The sequence below is a fragment of the Geotrypetes seraphini genome, chromosome 2, assembly GCF_902459505.1.
Source record: "Geotrypetes seraphini chromosome 2, aGeoSer1.1, whole genome shotgun sequence".
Lineage (NCBI taxonomy): Eukaryota > Metazoa > Chordata > Amphibia > Gymnophiona > Dermophiidae > Geotrypetes > Geotrypetes seraphini.
The window spans coordinates 235,024,202-235,044,541 of record NC_047085.1 but is presented as its reverse complement, the minus strand read 5'-3'; the positions used below and the strand labels follow the sequence as shown (position 1 = coordinate 235,044,541).

The 20,340-nt window shown below is 41.0% G+C and overlaps 1 long non-coding RNA gene across 2 annotated transcripts in view; it reads left to right on the top strand.

Annotated features, from left to right (window-relative positions):
- The window catches only part of LOC117355999, a 215,905-nt gene that overhangs the window by 138,836 nt on the left and 56,729 nt on the right, over positions 1–20,340 (top strand). For both annotated transcript variants that reach the window (XR_004538503.1, XR_004538502.1), the window contains exons 3-4: positions 5,336–5,475; positions 15,114–15,296. This is a non-coding gene — a long non-coding RNA (uncharacterized LOC117355999). The remainder of the gene's footprint in view (positions 1–5,335; positions 5,476–15,113; positions 15,297–20,340) is intronic.

Genomic DNA, 20,340 nt, shown 5'->3' with positions numbered 1-20,340 from the left:
GTTTCTTTCCCCCCCAAAAAATCACGAATAACCGACTCCGCGGATACTGAAACCACAGATTCGGAGGGAGAAGTGTACATGCTATGAAAGTTTATATATTTATTTATTTATTTAATTTATTTAAAAATTTATAGCCCACTTATCCAGCAATTCTAAGCGGATATTTGGTTAATAGCACTTTGTCGCTCTTCTAGCACTTCTTCAGGTAAGTTTGCATATACCCGCATACATAACATAAAAGCGTATTATGTACACCGCAACACCGTAAAGTTCTATGCGGTTTACAAAAGAAATTCAAGTTACAATTTAATGGAAGTTTCGATTATAGTTACCCAAGAAACTAGCAAACAGGTAGGTTTTTAGATTTCTCCTAAAATGTTGGTAGGTACTATTATTAAAGATTCAAGTTCCTATCCCAGGATTCTAGACATTGACAGTGCAAAGTGCGCTGTCTGCAAGCACCTAAATTATAGAAATGCCCTTCATGTGGTGGTCTTCAGATGCTAAGGGCCAAGTTCTGTAAATGCCACCTACATCAGATGGCAGCTACAAAAATGGCACTGTCCACGGTTCAATCATGCGTAGGCACTGTTTACAGAATCATGCTATGCCTATGAAAAAACTTATGCATCAGTAATGTAGGTCAGGGTTTTAAAGACCTACATTACTGGTGCCTAAGTTTGATGGGAAATCATGCATAGCTTAAGGTCATCTTCACCCATAACCATGCCTACTTTGACCTTCAATGCCGTTCAATGGGGTTCAAAGAAGAGAGACCAAGATGGTAAAGGGGATGGAACTTCCCTCGTATGAGGAAAGACTAAAATAGTTAGGGCTCTTCAGCTTGGAAAAGAGACGGCTGAGGGGAGATATGACTGAAGTCTACAAAATCCTGAGTGGAGTAGAACAGTGGTACAAGTGGATCGATATTTCACTCCATCAAAAATTACAAAGACTAGGGGACACTTGATGAAGTTACAGGGAAATACTCTTAAAACCAATAGGAGGAAACTTTTTTTCACTCAGAGAATAGTTAAGCTCTGGAATGCGTTGCCAGAGGATGTGGTAAGAGTGGATAGCGTAGCTGGTTTTAAGAAAGGTTTGGACAAGTTCCTGGAGGAAAAGTCCATAGTCTGTTATTGAGAAAGACATGGGAGAAGCCACTGCTTGCCCTGGATCGGTAGCATGGAATATTGGCTTTTGGCCAGGTACTAGTGACCTGGATTGGCCACCGTGAGAACGGGCTACTGGGCTTGCTGGACCATTGGTCTGACCCAGTAAGGCTATTCTTATGTTCTTACATGTGACTCTGGTGCCTACTGTTTTTTTAACAAGCTTTTAATCATTTTTTTTAACAGTGTGGTCAATTACTGTGCTGATTGAAACCAATTAAAGGGCACTTACTGCCACCTAACTTATGGTGCTGTTTCTAGAATCTGGCCCTAAATGAACAAGATAGATCTAAATTTAAAGCATAACTTTAAACGCATATGTAGGCACCATCATGATCATTGATCATATATTATTTAGGATCACAAATTAAGTGGGTATAGATAATATACAGATAAAGTAAAATACTAGCACTTAATATTATTCATTAGCCAGCTTCTTTGAACACTGGGACTATTCTAGTGAGGTGCTTTTGGTTTTTTTTTTGTTTAGAAAGTTTGATTAAATGAAATGTCTTTATAACTAGAAGTAAATAAAGGTAAAGCACCTAGCTTATTAAGGTTTCTCTATCATTGCGTATGTTTGGCGGAAAAAACACCCTAATACTCTTAGAAAACATAGAAACATAGTGGCAGAAAAGGGCTATAGCTCACCAAGTCTGCCCATTCCAGAGTATTCGCTCCCAAATTTACTCCCTTAAAGATCCCATGTGAGCATCCCATTTACTCTTAAAATCCTTCACGCTGCTGGCCTCAACCACCTGCAGTGGGAGTCTGTTCCACTGATCCACCACTCTTTCGGTGAAGAAGTACTTTCTGGAGTCTCCATGAAACTTCCCTCCTCTGATTTTCAGCGGATGCCCTCTGGTGGTCGAGGGACCCATGAGACAGAAGATATCATCTTCCGATTCAATGCGACCCGTGATGTACTTAAACATTTCAATCATGTCTCCCCTCTCTCTTCGTTCCTCAAGTGAGTACAGCCGCAACTTCTTTAGTCTTTCTTCATACGTTAGATCCTTTAGCCCCGAGACCATCCTGGTGGCCATTCGCTGAACCGACTCGATCCTCAGCATGTCCTTACGGTAGTGTGGTCTCCAGAATTGAACACAGTACTCCAAGTGAGGCCTCACCATGGATCTGTACAACGGCATAATGACTTCAGGTCTCCTGCAGACAAAACCTCTACGGATACAACCCATTATTTGTCTTGCCCTGGAGGAAGCCTTCTCCACTTGATTGGCAGCCTTCGTGTCCTCACTAATGATCACTCTTAGCTCAAAGTGACTTGGCCAAGGATCACTAATAATGTGAATGTTTGAGGGGAGTCTTTAATGCATGTCCCAGCACTTCTTCTGAATCATAATTCAGTACTTGAACCTTCTCTTCAATTACAGCAAGGTCACTACCAAAAAGTAATACAGCAAAACCTTGGATTGCAAGTAACTTGGTTTGCAAGTATTTTGCAAGACAAGCAAAAATTTGATGAAATTTTAACTTGATATACAAGCAATGTCTTGCAATACAAGTACATACAGTATACACGCATCACAACTGAGCCGATGGTTCTTCATTTTCTGACACTGCAAGAGTGTAGTGACTGTTCTAAACGAGCAAAGTCTTGCAATACGAGAACATACAGCATATATGCATCACATCATCACAATTGAGCCGATGGTTCTTCTTTCTCTGATGCTGCGAGAGTGTAGTGACTGTTCTAAACGAGCGAGGTCTTGCAATACAAGTACATATAGTATTTTGTATTAAAGTTATTGGGTTGTGGAACGAATCCATTATTTCCTATGGGGAAATTCACTTTGCTATACGAGTGCTTTGGATTACAAGCATGCTTCTGGAACGAATTATGCTCGCAAACCAAGGTTTTACTGTACTTTCAAAACCAATAGGAGATATTTTTTTCACTCAGAGGATAGTTAAGCTCTGGAATGGGTTGCCAGAGGATGCGGTAACAGCGGTTAATGTAGCTGGTTTTAAAAAAAGGTTTGGACAAGTTTTTGGAGGAAAAGTCCATAAACTGCTATTGAGATAGACTTGGGAGAAGCCACTGCTTGCCCTGGATCAGTGGCATGAAATGCTGCTAGTATTTTGGGTTTTAAAGGTATATACGTCTACGTATACCTATATATACACCTATGTATGCCTATATATATGCCTACGTACGCTTTTCAGTGATATATATACTGTAAGTGATAAGTAGTAGAAACATAGAAAAAAGCAGCAGAAAAGGGCTATAGCCCACCAAGTCTGCCCATTCCAAGTATCCCCTCCCCTGAATTTACTCCCTTAAAGATCCCATGTGAGTATCCCATTTTCTCTTAAAATCAGTCACGCTGCTGGCCTTTATCACCTGGAGTGGGAGTCTGTTCCAATGATCCACTACTCTTTCGGTGAAGAAGTACTTCCTGGAGTCGCCATGAAACTTCCCTCCCCTGATTTTCAGCGGATGCCCTCTGGTGGTCGAGGGTCCCATGAGCCAGAAGATATCATCTGACTCGATGCGTCCCGTGATGTAGTAGTAGTAACTTGAAACCTTTCTCAAATGCAGCAGCACACAGCACCTCCACCTACTTCTTTCATCGCAGAAGAGCACAAACAGAAAGCCAACCTCACATTTCTCTGAAGGCAGCAGAGATAGGTACTGGTATTGTATTAGTATTGCTTTCACACTATGGGCTCCTTTTACTAAGCTGCGTTAGGGCTATAACGCACTGAATAGCCCGCGCTACAGTGCCGCGCAGGCTAGACGCTAATGCCAGCATTGAGCTGGCATTAGTTCTAGCCGCGTAGCGTGGGGTTAGCGCGCGCTAAAAACGCTAGCACACCATAGTAAAAGGAGCCCTATATTTTGTTAATTGATTTTGTATAGAGAGGGTGACCCCCCTCTTTTTCATATTATTCCCAAAGAAAGACTTTTCGAGTACTACAAATTGTGTGCCAATCTCCTGTACCATGAGGTGGAGACACCTATGCCAGTTCTGTGGCTAGAATAGGTGCTCATACCTGAATTCTATGCACGTATCTAACCTGCTAAACTTGTGTTCCATCAAGGGAAGTAGATGCCTGCTTTCATTTATAGAAGAGGACCACATAGGCACCCTCTAGGGGTGCGCTAGCTTTTTTAGTGCGCATGTGCGCTAGCCGAAAAACTACCACCTGCTCAAGAGGAGGCGGTAGCGGCTAGCGCGCAGGGCATTTTAGCGCACGCTATTCCACGCGTTAAGGCCCTAACGCACCTTCGTAAATGGAGCCCTAGATGCGTGGAACAGCCTCCCGGAAGAGGTGGTGGAAACAGAGACTGTATTTGAATTCAAGAAAGCCTGGGATAGGCATGTGGGATCTCTTAGAGCAGGGTTGTCAAAGTCCTTCCTCGAGAGCCGCAGTCCAGTCAGGTTTTCAGGATTTTCCCAATGAATATGCATGAGATCTATTTGCATGCACTGCTTTCATTGTATGCTAATAGACCTCATACATATTCATTGGGGAAATCCTGAAAACCCGACTGGATTGTGGCCCTCGAGGAAGAACTTTGACACCCCTGTCTTAGAGAGAGGAAGAGATAATGGTTACTGCAGATGGGCAAACTGGATGGGCCATTTGGCCTTTATCTGCCATCATGTTTCTATATCGACCTAATGACATGCAACATGAGCAACGACATGCTAAAGAACTCTGTCATATGCAAATCAAATAATGAAGCTTGAAGTGAATGAAGGGGTGCTTTGGGGGTTACGGGTAAGGATAGGGAGCTGCTTTTCTATAGCTCTGGCCCCTTTAAGAAGGGTCAGTGCTCTCACAGAGCAGAATAATGTAGCTTTGCAGGTTGATTGCAAGTGCTATTCATTTACTGTAGAAATCTGGTGACTCCTACAGTAAAGCAAGCTTACATAAGTTGACAACATTTTTACAGTTTAGTACTTTCCTCCTTAGTGCATGCTGAACCAATTTAATTTGCATTGTGTATTAACCTATGAATTAATATTGATTAAGCTGATTAGCACATGTTAAAAAGTTCAAACTTGAATTAATTTTATTGCAACTCATATGTGAAACAAACCAGAAAAAGGATACTACAAGGAGCCATACAGGGATGAAAAGATTTTGTATTATGCACATCCAATTATGCTTATTTTCTTTTTATAAAATAGATGCCCAAGTAGATATTTAGAATCTGGAGGATACGTGCTGTATGCCCATCCATACTTCATGCAAATGTGTATGCCGACCTTCCAACTACATGCCATTGCATTATGGGAACCATTGTAAAACGGGCATCAAATCCAACGTGGTGAGTGCAAATTTCCTAATATGGCAAACTCTGTAATAGGATAGACTCCCTGGAGAGCATGGATAGCATCAGGAGAGATCTAGCAAATATTGAAGAATGGTCCAGAAATTGGCAATTAAGATTTAATGCTAAAAAATGTAAAGTCATTCACTTTGGCTGCAAAAATCCAAGGGAACGGTATAGTGTAGGGGATGAAGTACTTCTGTGTGCAAAAGAAGAATGGGGATTTGGGGTGATCATATCTGATGATCACAATGGTCAAAGCCAGAAGAATGGCCAGCAGGAAAATAAAAGAGGCATAGTGCCACTGTATAAGTCTCTGGAGAAGGCCCTATTTAGAATAATCTCTGCAATTCTGGAGACCACACCTTCAAAAAATATAAACAGGATGGTGTCAGTCCAGAGGGCAACTATATAACTGGTCAGCAGTCTCTGTCATAAAGCATATGGGAACAGATTTATAGGTCTGAATATGTATACTCTACAAGAGAAGGGATATGATTGAGACTTTTAAGTAACTCTGTGGCATTAATGTACAGGGAGAGATCCTTTTTCAAATGAAGGAAAGCTCCGAAATAAGAGGGCATAGGATGAAGTTAAAATGTGATAGGATCAGGAGTGTTCTAAGGAAATACTTGTTTACAGAAAGAGTGGTAAATGTATGGAATAGTCTCACGGTAGATGTGGTAAAGCTAACATGACCAATTATTTTTTTCATCAAAACGGGAAATCTATTAATTGTCAGTCCCACCCCCAATCCTGCCCTAGCCCCACCTCCAATTTATTCCATTTATTTTTCATGTACACGTGGAGGGGCATAATCGAAAGGGACGTCTTAAGTCCGTTTATGTCCATCTCACAAGTCGTCCAAAGTTAAAAAGAGCCTAAGACACATTTTCGAAAGATACATCCAACTTTTTTTTACTTTCAAAAATCGTCTAATTATACATCCTGCCGATCTGATCATCCAAGACGCTAAATCGTCCATCTTTATACCACATTTCTGTTCAACTTTCCGTCCAAGTCCAAAACGCCTAGAATAAGCCCTGTTGGGCGTGGGAGGGGTCTGCAAAGTGATGGACTACATACCCAGACATGCTACTTAAATAGTGGGGTACCTTACAGGGCACTGCTGTGAACTTCACAAAAAGGGTGCCATGGCTTCTCCTCACTACAGCTCCCTTATAGGTGATGGAGAGCCCACCAAACCACCTCCAGAATCCCCTAGACCCACTTATCTACCACCACAATAGCCGTATGGCTGCAGAAGCCAGTTATATGCCAGTAAAAAAGGGTTTTGGGGTGTATAGGGGAGTGCACATGTTTAAGTATCAATGCAGTGATTACAGGGGCTTATGGGGGCTTATGGACATGGGTCCTCTTCTCTATGGGTCCTCTTCTCTATGGGTCCCTAACCACCCCAAGATTATTTAAGCTACCTCTGGGCTGGACGACTAGGCTTTCCTATGCCAGGCGGCCAGATGATGATGGTCTGGAGGCTAAAATTTAAAGTTGTGAATAAAACTTTTATGGGGGTAGGAGGGTGTTGGTGATCACTGGGGTAGTGTGTGAAGGTCTGTGTTATGTGTTTGAAGTGCTTATCTAGTGAGTTTAGGTGGGTTTTTGTGACTTGCACCATGTTTTACATGATCTAAGTCACAACGTCCAAGTTCCATCTAAGCTCTGTTGTAAAACTTTCGGTTTTACATGCTGTACGACTAAGTCTAAGCCGGCCTACGTCCTGCCCAACTCCCGCCCTCGACACGCCTCCCGAAACGCCCCGTTTAGCTTTGGATGTTGAGCGGCACTATGAAGGCCTAGGTCGTTTTTAAATACATCCAAAACCCGGTTTTATTATCGGCGCTTGGATGTTTTTGAGAAATGTTCGTCCAAGTGCCGACTTAGGCCGGTTTTTGGATGTTTTTCTCTTTCGATTATGAGCCCCATAATATCTTATTAATTCATAATGGTAACCATAAAATAAAAAACCACAAAGCACACTATACACAGAAAAAATGTTAATTATCATTTATATTGTGGGGGTTTTCAAAGATGTCAAGGCAGATGACTTTAAAATATGCAATGTTACCTCAGTAACTATAGAAAAATAAGCCAAATATAATGTAACAGATATAAATTCTCAAAACTGACACATTTTGATCACTAAATTGAAAATAAAATCATTTTTCCTCCCTTTGCTGTCTGTTGATTTTATGAGTCTCTGGTTGTGTTTCCTTCTGACTGTGCATCCTTTCTTTCATTTCTTTCTTTCTGCACTCAGGCCTAACAATTGTCCCTTTTATTCCTTCCCCTCTTCCTTTCTTTGGCCTTAGTGTCCTCAGTGCCTCCTTTCCTATGTCCTTAGTGCCCCTTCCTGTGTCATTAGTGCCCCCAGTGCCTCCTTCCCATGTCCTTAGTGCCCCTTCCTGTGTCCTCAGTGTCCTCAGTGCCTCCTTCCTATGTCCCCCTCACTGCCTTTCAGCCTTTGTCCCAGCCCCTCACCCGAAGCCAACCTGCCTGCCTACCTCCCTCCCTGCCGCACCAAAGTATGCCTGCCTAGCTCCCTGCCGTGCCAAAGCCAGCCTCCCTCCTTCTCTCCCTCCCTCCAGCATCGATTCAACCTCCCCCCCAGTCCGCCACCGCTGCTACTTCTTGCCGCCCAGAAGCCTTCTTTCTGACGTCAATTCTTTTGTTGGAGAGGAAATTCCGGGCCAGCCAGGCATCAACTAATGCAATTGATTTAAAAATGAAGTCACCTGATCACATTTCTTAGCTTTGAATATCAGACGTACCCCTGTCAATGTTCCCTCTAAGCCAGGAAAGCAGCTGTGCAAGTCATGATGTGTTCTGAGCAGCGGCTGGGCTGGTGCTTTGTGGCTCTAAGCAGAGTAGAAATGACCACATCTAATTATCCCTTCCTTACTAGGGCCACCCACTCGAGCCATGCCATAATCCCAAAGTGTTCCAGATTCTCTATGGGGACCGGACCGTGTGTCAAGAGATCCACTTGAACCATCAATCTAAGGCCTTTATCTCTCTGTAGGCTAACTAGATCAGCATACCATGGTCTGCAGGGCCAATCGGGTGCCACTAGGACAACTAGCCCCGGATGACTTGTAACCCTACAAATGACCAAAGGGAAAACACATACAATAGCTCCTTCTCTGACTATGGCTAGACCAATGCATTCATCCCTGTGCTTCTGGGCTCATATCTTCAGCTGTAAAAGCAATTCACCTTTTTGTTTGCTGCTGAGGTCATGAAATCCATCAGTGGGTGTCCCTACCATTGAACAATGGCACTGAAAACTTGTGGAGAGAGCGACCTCTCTCCTGGGCCAACGTCTGCTGACTGAGATAGTCATCCTGAACATTCTCCACTCTCGCAATGTGTGTGGCTGAGAGAGTCTGCAGATGAGTTTCTGCTTACTAAAAGAGGAGCTGAACCTCTAGACATAATGGAGAGCTCCTGGTGCCTCCTTATCTGTGGCGTAGGTCAGCGCTGTCGTATTGGCCAAGAATACCCAGACTGCCTTTGTTTAATCTTACTACACATTCTGCGCTTTGGGGTCCTTTTACTAAGGTATGCTAACCGATTTAGCACATGCTAACAATTAGGGCATTCTATATATATATATTGCATCAAAATATTGGCGCCCACTAGAACGGCACTTAGCATAATTCTATAAAACGTATGTTCACCTAATAGAAACATACTGAGCACCAGCATATCACGTAACTTTTGGCACTCTCATTTAGACCAAGGAAAACCAGGCCTAAATCTCTGCGCCTAACTTGTGTGTAGACCGGGTATATTCTATAACAGTGACCTAAATTTTAGGAACGGCCATAATTTCCCCATACTCCTTCCCTGGCCATGCCCCCCTTTTCAATTTCACACACTAGAACTGGCAAATACCCTTTATAGAATTGTGCTTTCTAAGTTGTGCATGTAACTTTTAATTAGTACCAATTAGCATCATTTATAAGGCATTAATTGTCAATCATCAGCACTGATTAGGCTTGTTAAACAAGTTATGTGTGCAAATCGTCTGTGCATATTTATTTATTAAGAAAATTTCTAACCCGCTTAAACCTATGAAGTTTACAAAATACAAACATAATCATCAAATAACATACAATCAAATAAAACAAAATTCCAATACCGATTAACTTGAACAATATATGGTGCTATTAACAGAATCAGGAGGTTAGTGCAGGCTAAATGCTAAGATGCCCATTATATTCCTATGTTCAAACTGCAAATAACTGGCCTACTATTACTTAAAAAAAAAGTCAAATGTGCCGTTTATTGAATATATTTCTAAAGTGCCTTCGAAAAAAGTCAAATGTGCCGTTTATTGAATATATTTCTAAGGTGCCTTAGAAAAAAGTCAGGAAATAGATATAAAGGGAGCCCCTAAGACGCGGCCGCCACCGTACATACACTTTAAGGATAGAAGTGGATAGCTGCGGTGGTGGTAAGCAAAAGGGTTTTTGTAGTAGGTTTGTAGAGTAATGGTTCACGGGAGGGTATTAACTTGTTTAAAAATTTTGTTTTAGGGTAGACCCCTGATGAAACCTTTGTGAAACATGTCGGGTTTCACCGCTAGCCTATATTGAGAACTGAAAGTTCACCATTACTGAAATAAGTAAAAATAAGCTTAAAAAATGATAAGAATTAAATAGACCGGTGAGGAGGTCACCATTTGAATCTCCCCGTTGAGACACTTTTGTGGGACGGAGGAGTGGTGGTTCTGAGGTTCTGAGGTTTGAAATGGTTAGAGAACTATTGTAAGCAGGCACTAAAGAGGAATAAGACAACCGACGAGCACCTTAGAAATATATTCAATAAACGGCACATTATATTCCTATGGGCAACTTAGCAGATAGCATACTCTAATTTAGTTAGTTCACCTTAGTAAAAGGGCCCCTAAATTAAGGTTCCGCGTTTGTATCATGTGACTGCAAACTTCCCATTCTTTTACTAGGTTATCAAATTCCAGATTTTCAATTAAATGTTTGATTTCTACAAGACCTAAAAGAATCCTACACAATTAGCAACATAGACAAGAACACAGAAAAAAAATTAGCAAATAAAAGCTGGAATAAGCCATGCTGCAGAAATGCTCGATATCTAAAAGATACTCATAAAGCATGCTGTCTAAATTCATGTTGCCAACTATGGAGGGAATTAGAGACATTAATCATGTACACTTTTTTTTTTTTTTTAAATATTAATTGACCACTGTCAAATACATCAAGCAGCATGTCACAATCAATTTATATAATATTAAATGCCCTTAATTAAAAATTAAAATTAGGAATATTGACATTGGTACAATAATGCTAGTCATGAAATTAGTGGATAGAAAATGGTTCAGTGAGCTAGTCCTCCAGCATGTTTCACTCATGTCAGTTTATAGCTGTCAATCACTAAGCGACAAGCTGCCCAAAGATTTCATGATTAGAGCTGTTGCATCAGTCTTCCAGCATGATTTCCTATTCAACAAATGTGCTTTTTTTGTTTGCATTGGGTATATTTTGGGGGGTTCTCAAAGCTGCACAATAAAAAAAAAAAAATACAACCATTTAGATAAGATCACAAGTAGAGTGATATTCATAAAAGGCAATTCTATAAGCTAAGAATCCACATTTACATGCCCCTTGCAAACACAAATTTATAGAATAGGAACAGAGTAATGACCAGCTTCAGTCTGTAATTCTTTAACACCAGCCTTACTTTATTCTTAATGTAGTCGTATAGCCAAGGTACCTCAGGCTAGATGTACAATGTACAAATGAGGTCTGAACTCTGAACAGAAAAATGTACCAATCAAATCTTGACTGTATTATTTGTCAAGAAGACCCTGACTGGGGTGAAATTTGAAATTAATTGAGAATCAGACTCAATGTTACAAAGAGCACAAATGGTTTTTTTTTTCTTTTTAAATCGCGAAAGATTCTTTAATTGCAGTTTGCTCAAATAAAATATTTAAAAACCCTTTAAAATCAATTTAAGAATTTCAACATGTTAAATTTGTGTACATTTGTCTTCTATTTACCCAACTAACTGGATCCAGTAATATAAGTATCTTCCTAAATAATTAGTATGGGGGTTGTAAAACGTCTCTCTTTAATTTCCGTTCCTCCTTCTTTCTTGTATATTTTCACTCTTCTTCCTAAACCTATGCTAAAATAAACAAAAATGAGAGAAACTATCTCCCTATCACGTTAGGGCCTTAATGCGCAGAATAGCGCGTGCTAAAATGCAGCGAGCGCTAGCCGCTACCGCTTCCTCTTGAGCAGGCGGTAGTTTTTAGGGTTGCATGCGCTATAGCACACGCTAATCCGGTGCGTGCACTAAAAACGCTAGCGCAGCTTTGTAAAAGGAACCCTAAATATCTTTCTTTCACAGAGCACTCATTCACAAACTCTCCTCTCTTCAAGATCTTCAGGTGTTTTTTTTTTCTTAACCTTAACTGTCACACTCAGCCTGTTTCCTGGCTTGTTCCAGCCAATCACCATCATGCACTGACATTCTGTGAGAATGCCTGCATCCTGCACATCTACAGCATTATCTTTGCTGGACAACAGCAACAAAAAAACTTTTAATTTTAAAATATTAGAAAAAAAAAAAGCCTGTCAGGTCTCTCCTGCCCTGGGTCAGCTATAACATATATTTATTTTATAATCCACTGGTTACAGTGAGATGACAATTGCACTATTGCAGGAATGCTGAGCTCTAGCACTTACCTTTCTGAAATTTACTTGTTCTCTGTTGATCAATGAGGAAGAAGAGTTAAGGCCCGACTCATGGAACTGGGACTTCTCTGCTCCTGGATCCTGTTACTGACCCAGGTTTTGTGCATCAGAGCTCTTCTCCAGTTTCATACTTCACACATTTTATGTTATAGAGCTTCTGCCTCTTCTTGTCTACCTTTCCTCCTGGTTATTCCCTCTTACATTCCTAGAGTTGTATTTCCTTTGACTTGTATGTCGCCTTGAACCTTTTCAGATATAGAGCGACTCATAAATACTAGATTAGATTACATAAGAATAGCCTTACTGGGTCAGACCGATGGTCCATCAAGCCCAGTAGCCCGTTCTCATGGTGGCCAATCCAGGCCACTAGTACCTGGCCAAAACCCAAGGAGTAGCAATATTCCATGCTACCGATCCAGGGCAAGCAGAGGCTTCCCCCATGTCTTTCTCAATAACAGACTATGGATTAGTTTTGGCGAGTTCACTGCTGGGGAGGGGTCATTGGTATGGGAAGTTCAGTTTCTTCCCTAGCTTATGAAGGTACCTTGAGCCCTAAAGAGAGAATCTGACATTGAGTGGACGATAGCTGGCCAGTAACAGATTCTGGCCAGACAAATAGCACATAGCTGGCAGATAGCTGGCTATATCCTGCTCAGCTGTTAGTCTGGTAATATAGCCAGTCACTGCCAATATTCAGCAGCTGGCCAGCTAGGTTCAGTGGCCAGATAGACCTGCCTAAATAGCAGGTGTCTCTTTGGCTGCTAGGACTTAGAGAGGAGATGGGACTTGATATACAGTAAAACCTTGGATTGCAAGTAACTTGGTTTGCAAGTGTTATGCAAGACACGGAAAACATTTTATTAAATTTTTACTTGATATACAAGCAATTTTACTTGATATACAAGCAATTTTTACTTGATATACAAGCAATGATATACAAGCAATGTATATACAAGTATATACAGTATACACAGATCACAACTGAGCCGATGGTTCTTCCCTCTCTGACGCTGCGGGAGTGTTGTGACTGTTCTAAATGAGCAAGGTCTTGCAATACAAGTACGTATAGTATTTTGTATTAAAGTTTTTGGTTGTGGAACGAATCGTCTGAGTTTCCATTATTTCTTATGGGGAAATTTGCTTTGATATACGAGTGTTTTGGGATTACAAGCATGTTTTCGGAACGAATTATGCTCGTAAACAAAGGTGTTACTGTACTCCTTTTTCTGTGTGGGTTTGCAATCAAAGCAGTTTACATATTTTACACAGGTACTTATTCTGTACCTGGGGCAATGACGTGTTAAGTGACTTTCTCAGAGTCAGAGGGATCTGCAGTGTGAATTGAACTCACAACCTCAGGGTGTTGAGGCAGCTGCTCTAACTACCAGGCTACAATAACATGGCTTCATAAAAAAGGGGGGCTATGTAAAGTATTAAAATCCTATACAACGGGATCAGCTAAATTCTCCAGATGTAAATTAATATCCCCTAACGTAATAAAAGAAATAACAGAGGTGGAATATCTACTTAAAATTCTAACATTGAATTATTAATATCCCTCCACTTGCCTGAGGGGCAATATATTAAAAATAAACTCATTGATCCTAGCAAAGATTGATCAGTAAATTTGCAAATAAATATTTCCTAACCAAGTAGTCTACCAGAAGGGTTGTCAAGAAAAACCTAGGGCTCTTTTTACTAAGGTGCGCTAGCGTTTTTAGCACACGCACAAGATTAGCGTATGCTATAGCGCGTGCTAGCCAAAAAATTACTGCCTGCTTAAAAGGAGGTAGTAGCGGCTAGCGTGCACAGCATTTTAGCGCGCGCTAAGCACACGTTAAAACTGCTAGTGCGCCTTTGTAAAAGGAGCCCCTAAAGTTGGAGAAACTTTACTAATTGAAGTTTTTCCCATGAATTTGTATGTGCTTGATCACAAAATACTTTTTATACAATTCTGTAGTCCCATCCTGGGGTCGATCAAAGCACTAATCAAAATCTGTTGGTTTTTTTTCCCTTAAAATCAGCTGATAATTTTGTACTAAACAGGTGATAATGATATCATTATACTATGGACGTAGATTAAACATGTAAAAATAAGTAAATCTGACAGACACATGTGAAAAACATTACGGGTTGCAATGTCATATAGAAATCAAACGGAAATTTATAGAACAACTAAATGTTTGACTGTCACATGGCTGATTGGGCTTGTCCGGACAAGTTTGATATCAGCAGCTTGTGATCATCCCACCTTTAGTTCTAGTTCTAGGCCTGTTCTGAGCTTGTGTGGGTAAGAATGACTTGTTACATCTAGTGCCAGCACCTATATAAACCCAATATACGTTACGTGTAAGTTCACTTTTATTCAAAACACTATTTGAGTTTTCCTGTGGTACTGTGGTATATTTTTAAGTTTCTAAATACACTTCTCCCTCCGTATTCGCGGTTTCAGCATTTGCGGTTTCGATTATTCACGGTTTTAAGCTTGTTGGCTCCTCCCCCAAATTACGTCAGCTTGCACAGAGAAATCGCTGATTCCCAGCACTTTCTTCACCGCGTTTTGCCTCTCCTTCAGAAATAGGCCAGGTCTCCCACCATGTTATTCGCGGTTTCACCATATTCACGACGGTTTTTAATACAAAACAGCAAATAACATATAAAAAGTATTTGCGGTTCTGCTAATCCCCTATCACAGCGAATACGGAGGGAGAAGTGTACAGTAGCACATTTCATTAGTAACTGAGCGTGTCAACTAGAAGTGGAAAAATCTACAAAGCTAAGATGATGTTCCTGTTTTACCAAGTTCATTATATGAGAAATCTTCAAGAGCAGTGAGTGAATTCTGGCTCATTGGCTATTCATCTTTGATTACAGGGTCTAAGTTGCCTACCTGCAGACAAGTCAAGAAAATATGAAAAAGAGCATTTCAAATGAAGAAATTGCGTACTGTGTGGCTGACACTGTCACTGTATGTTGGCAAATGACCCACATCAAGACAAAGAACAGGCAGAATTATATGCTGGATGTTATGGCTCTCTGGAGTGAAACCTCTGTCAGGTATGTTAATTTCAATGAACAGTCTATTATTGAAGCACTATTAATATCAGAATGTTTTGCTCTAATTTTATGATGTTGTGTAATAATTACTGGTATATTTAATCCCTTAAAAGTATGTAATGAAGGAGTAATCAGCCCACCCTCAACCAACAAGTATATATAACCAAATTAATTGCCAATGCATTTTAATAAATGTCAAAAGACAAAAATAGAGGTCAATTATCATCTATATAGTACCTACACCTACCCAAAGATTGCTCCCAAAGTTGCCCACGAAGGGACACATAAGTGGCAATATATGCCCCTTCGGCAGCATGTCTGAGCTGGCATACCTCTAGGTAGGAGCACTTTTAAAGATGAGAATTGTGCAGGCACTGATGATATCAATGGGTGGGACTTGGCCACATTGCCAAGCTTCTGCAAAAACCAGCTCCCTCCAGCAGGTAGTAGAGATGTGGTACTTCAATACAATACCAAATCAAGCTCTAGGTGTTAGCTCATTCTCTAGGTAGAAGGACTTTTAAAGATGGAAATGAATAGACACTGATGATGTCACTCTAAATAAGTTGTGAATTAAAGGAAGGACTTCAATAAGGACTCACCCAAGTCTAAGAGCCACCTATCTGAAATTGCTTCCACTAGGAAATTCTACTTTACGGAGAGGGTGGTGGATGCATGGAAGAGGTGGAGAGGAAAACGGTGACTGAGTTCAAAGAAGCGTGGGATGAACACAGAGGATCTAGAATCAGAAAATAATATTAAATATTGAACTAAGGCCAGTACTGGACAAACTTGCACGGTCTGTGTCTGTATATGGCTGTTTGGGAGAGGATGGGCTGGAGAGAGCTTCAATGGCTGGGAGGGTATAGATGGGCTGGAGTAGGTTTTGATGGAGATTTTGGCAGTTGGAACCCAAGCACAGTACCGGGTAGAGCTTTGGATTCTTCCCCAGAAATAGCTAAGAAGAAAAAATTAAAAAAATTTAAATTGAATCAGGTTGAGCAGACTGGATGGACCATTTGGGTTTTATCTGCTGTCATCTACTATGTTACTTTTGCAGGCTATTCACAGTGCTCTCCTTACATCATAGTACCTTATTGATACTTTAATCAAATGTGTTTTAATCATTAAACTCAAATGTCATAAATGTGTCTGTTTTCAATCCACAATACCATAGTTACATCAAATCCATCAGGAGAATGCCATATCCATTTAAATGTTTAAAAACAAGGAGGGTTGGAACTTCTCTTACATGATGAAGATGGGTCGCTGCTTGACAAAGTCTCTGATTTGATAAAATCTTCTCAGGAGCAGGCCCCAAAAATCTAATTCATTCTTGAACACAGTCCACAACAACTCGGTGTCCTCCAATGGCAGTTAAAGGCGGAGTGCCTGGTTCACGTAGTTCTAAAACATAAACATGATAATTTTATTGATACAAAGTCAAATCACTGCTTACCTTCTAATGCTGTTATTCAAACCTTTAGATTTAATCAATTGTAAAGAAAAATCCAATATTGTTCTTTTGATAACAAGGCTTTTCTATTCCCTTCATATATACCAGATCTCTATTCCAGTGTTTTTCAACCTTTTTACACCTATGGACCGGCAGAAATTAAAGAATTATTCTGTGGACCGGCATTGGTCCGTGGACCAGCGGTTGAAGAACACTGGGCTAAGTCATGGGCCAGACCCCGCCCATCTCTACCCAATCTCCACCCCAGACCCCGCCCCCATAATAGTACTAATTGCACCTTGCACATCCCATGCCTCATCTGGAAGCCTTCCCTCTGATGTTGCAATGTCAGAGAGAAGGCTTTCGGTTCAGGCGCAGGATGCCCGTAGGAGCCACTGCCCATGGCTTTGTGCACTGAATCAGTGAGGAAGAGGGAGCTGGCTCGAAGATAACACCGCATCGATCGCACCGTGGACCGGCAGTTGAAGAACACTGTTTTGGGCCTGATGCACGTGCTAGCCCTGTGGACCGGCAGGAAATTTCTGTGGACTGGCACTGGTCCATGGACCGGTGGTTGAAGAACACTGCTCTATTCTATAATAAACCAAGGAAGATGGGAAAAAGAATGGTTACATTCAAACAGTGAGCCACCAAAGGAGCCAATATCTGCTGCATATTCACACAACTCTGGTGTTCACATAACATAGTAACATAGTAGATGACAGTAGATAAAGACCCAAATGGTCCATCCAGTCTGCCCAACCTGATTCAATTAAAACATTTTTTTTTTTCTTAGCTATTTCTGGGCAAGAATCCAAAGCTCTACCCAATACTGTGCTTGGGTTCCAACTGCTGAAATCTCCGTTAAAACCTACGCCAGCCCATCTACACCCTCCCAGCCACTGAAGCCCTCTCCAGCCCATCCTCCCACAAACTGCCATATACAGACTGAGCAAGTCTGCCCAGAACTGGCCTTAGTTCAATTTTTAATATTATTTTCTGATTCTAGATCCTATGTGTTCATCCCACGTTTCTTTGAACTCAGTCACAGTTTTACTCTCCACCACCTCTCTCGGGAGCACATTCCAGGCATCCACCACCCTCTCCGTAAAGTAGAACTTCCTAACATTGCCTTTGAATCTACCACCCCTCAATCTCAAATTATGTCCTCTGGTTTTACCATTTTCCTTTCTCTGGAAAAGATTTTGTTCTACGTTAATACCCTTCAAGTATTTGAACGTCTGAATCATATCTCCCCTTTCTCTCCTTTTCTCTAGGGTATACATATTCAGGGCTTCCAGTCTCTCCTCATACGTCTTCTGGCGCAAGCCTCCTATCATTTTCGTCGCCCTTCTCTGGACCGCCTCAAGTCTTCTTACATCCTTCGCCAGATATGGTCTCCAAAATTGAACACAATACTCCAAGTGGGGCCTTACCAATGACCTGTACAGGGGCATCAACACCTTCTTCCTACTACTGGCTACGCCTTCCTTCTACTGGCTACGCCAGTCCATCACTTTGCTGGCCCCTCTCACGTCCAAAAGGTCTTGTTCTAGGCGTTTTTGACTTGGATAAATTTTTTGATGGGAATGGGGTATAAAGATAGATGACTTAGCGGTCTGGATGATCAAACGGCTGGATGTATACTTAGATGATTTAAAAAAACAACAAATTATTATGGATGTATTTTTGGGAATGGACTTTTGATACTGCCGACTGGGCGACTAGCAACTTAGGCCCAAAACGGGTTTAGATGTGTTTTTTTATTATGCCTCCCCCTATGTGTCCATGTAATAATGTATGTTTACTAGGGCCATTAAAGTTAGGACCCAAAGTTAGGACCCAAGTGGTGAACTGGGTTAGAAACTGGCTGTCGGACAGAGACCAGAGGGTGGTGGTTAATGGAAGCCACTCGGAGGAAGGAAAGGTGAGTAGTGGAGTCCCTCAGAGTTCGGTGCTGGGGCCAATCCTGTTCAATATGTTTGTGAGTGACATTGCTGAAGGGTGCCTTTTTGCAGATGATACCAAGATTTGTAACAGAGTAGACACCAAAGAGGGAGTGGAAAATATGAAAAAGGATCTGCAAAAGTTAGAGGAATGGTCTAATATCTGGCAACTAAAATTCAATGCAAAGAAATGCAGAGTAATGCATTTGGGGATTAATAATCGGAAGGAACCGTATATGCTGGGAGGTGAGAAGCTGATATGCACGGAAGGGGAGAGGGACCTTGGGGTGATAGTGTCCGAAGATCTAAAGGTGAAAAAACAGAGTGACAAGGCAGTGGCTGCTGCCAGAAGGATGCTGGGCTGCATGTTGTTTCATATTTTTTCAAGCAATCTTAGAGCTACTTTGAGAAAGTTCACTGCTGCCACCAGGAACACCCCCAAAATATAACCCCTCCTTATTTCTATCCCCTTCCATTGATTTTCCTAAGTCTCTTGAAGGTTCTGGTGCCCGAATGTCTGAATTTCCAAGCAGGTGGAGGAAACAAATTTCACCAAAACAGCAACTCAGGAGCTCTAGGATTGCTTGAATAAAAAAAATTGAAAATAAGATGCAGGTTTAATCTGCAAGCGGACTGCTCTCATTGGCTGCCTGGAACAGAAATATAAATTTGCGTAGGAATAGGCACATAGGAATAAGCAGTGTAGTTCCCCAAGCCATCTCAATAATGGCCTAAGACTTCTCTTTTAGGAAAATATCCAAACCTTTTTTAAACCCTGCTAAGCTAACTGATTTCACCACACAGGCACAAAAACTAAAAATCTGAAACAGCAAGAATAAATTTACACAGCTAATATGCTGAATTTCTCCCAGTGTTACAATTGATAAATCTCTTCATTACTCTGAACTCATGTTTGCAAATATTTCAAGGATGCTTTCTGACTAATCAATGAAAACTGTGTCCTGTGCCAGTGATTTTTTCACATACTTTAGAAGCTGAGATCTTTTCCTCTTTGTTGGCTCTAATTCTAGCCTTTGTTGTACGCAACCTAGTATTTTAAAGCTGTTCACTATTCACTATTTTTTTTTTATTGCATTCTCAGTAGTGTACAAATTCTCACACACACATTTGTATCAGCTCTGAAGGTGTCAATGTGTGCATGTTCTCTATACATGTACAAGTGTATACAGTAAAATGCATTTATACCTCACAACTCTGCTCTAGTTACACTAATGCCCTCTTTTTCTAAGCCACGATAGAGGTTTCTACCATGGCCCAGAGTGCTAAATGCTCCGATGCTCATAGAAATTCTAACCTTTTTCTTTGATATCATTTGATATTTTAAGTATTAAATTTATAATAATTAAAAAAAAAAATTCTATGAACGTTGGAGCAGTGTCAGAGCATTTAGTGCTCCAGGCCACGGTAGAAACTTCTACCATGGCTTAGTAAAAGGAGGAGGGAGACGAGTGTAGCTGGAGCAGATTTTGAAGTGCATATTGGGAAAAAGTAGGTACAGTCTTGCAATGTGCCTGCTTTTTAAATATGTATATTCCAGCACAATTTTATAAGCCTTTATTCACATTTAAAACATGATTTACATATAGAAAAAGATTTATTGAATTATCCTGTATGTGCACGT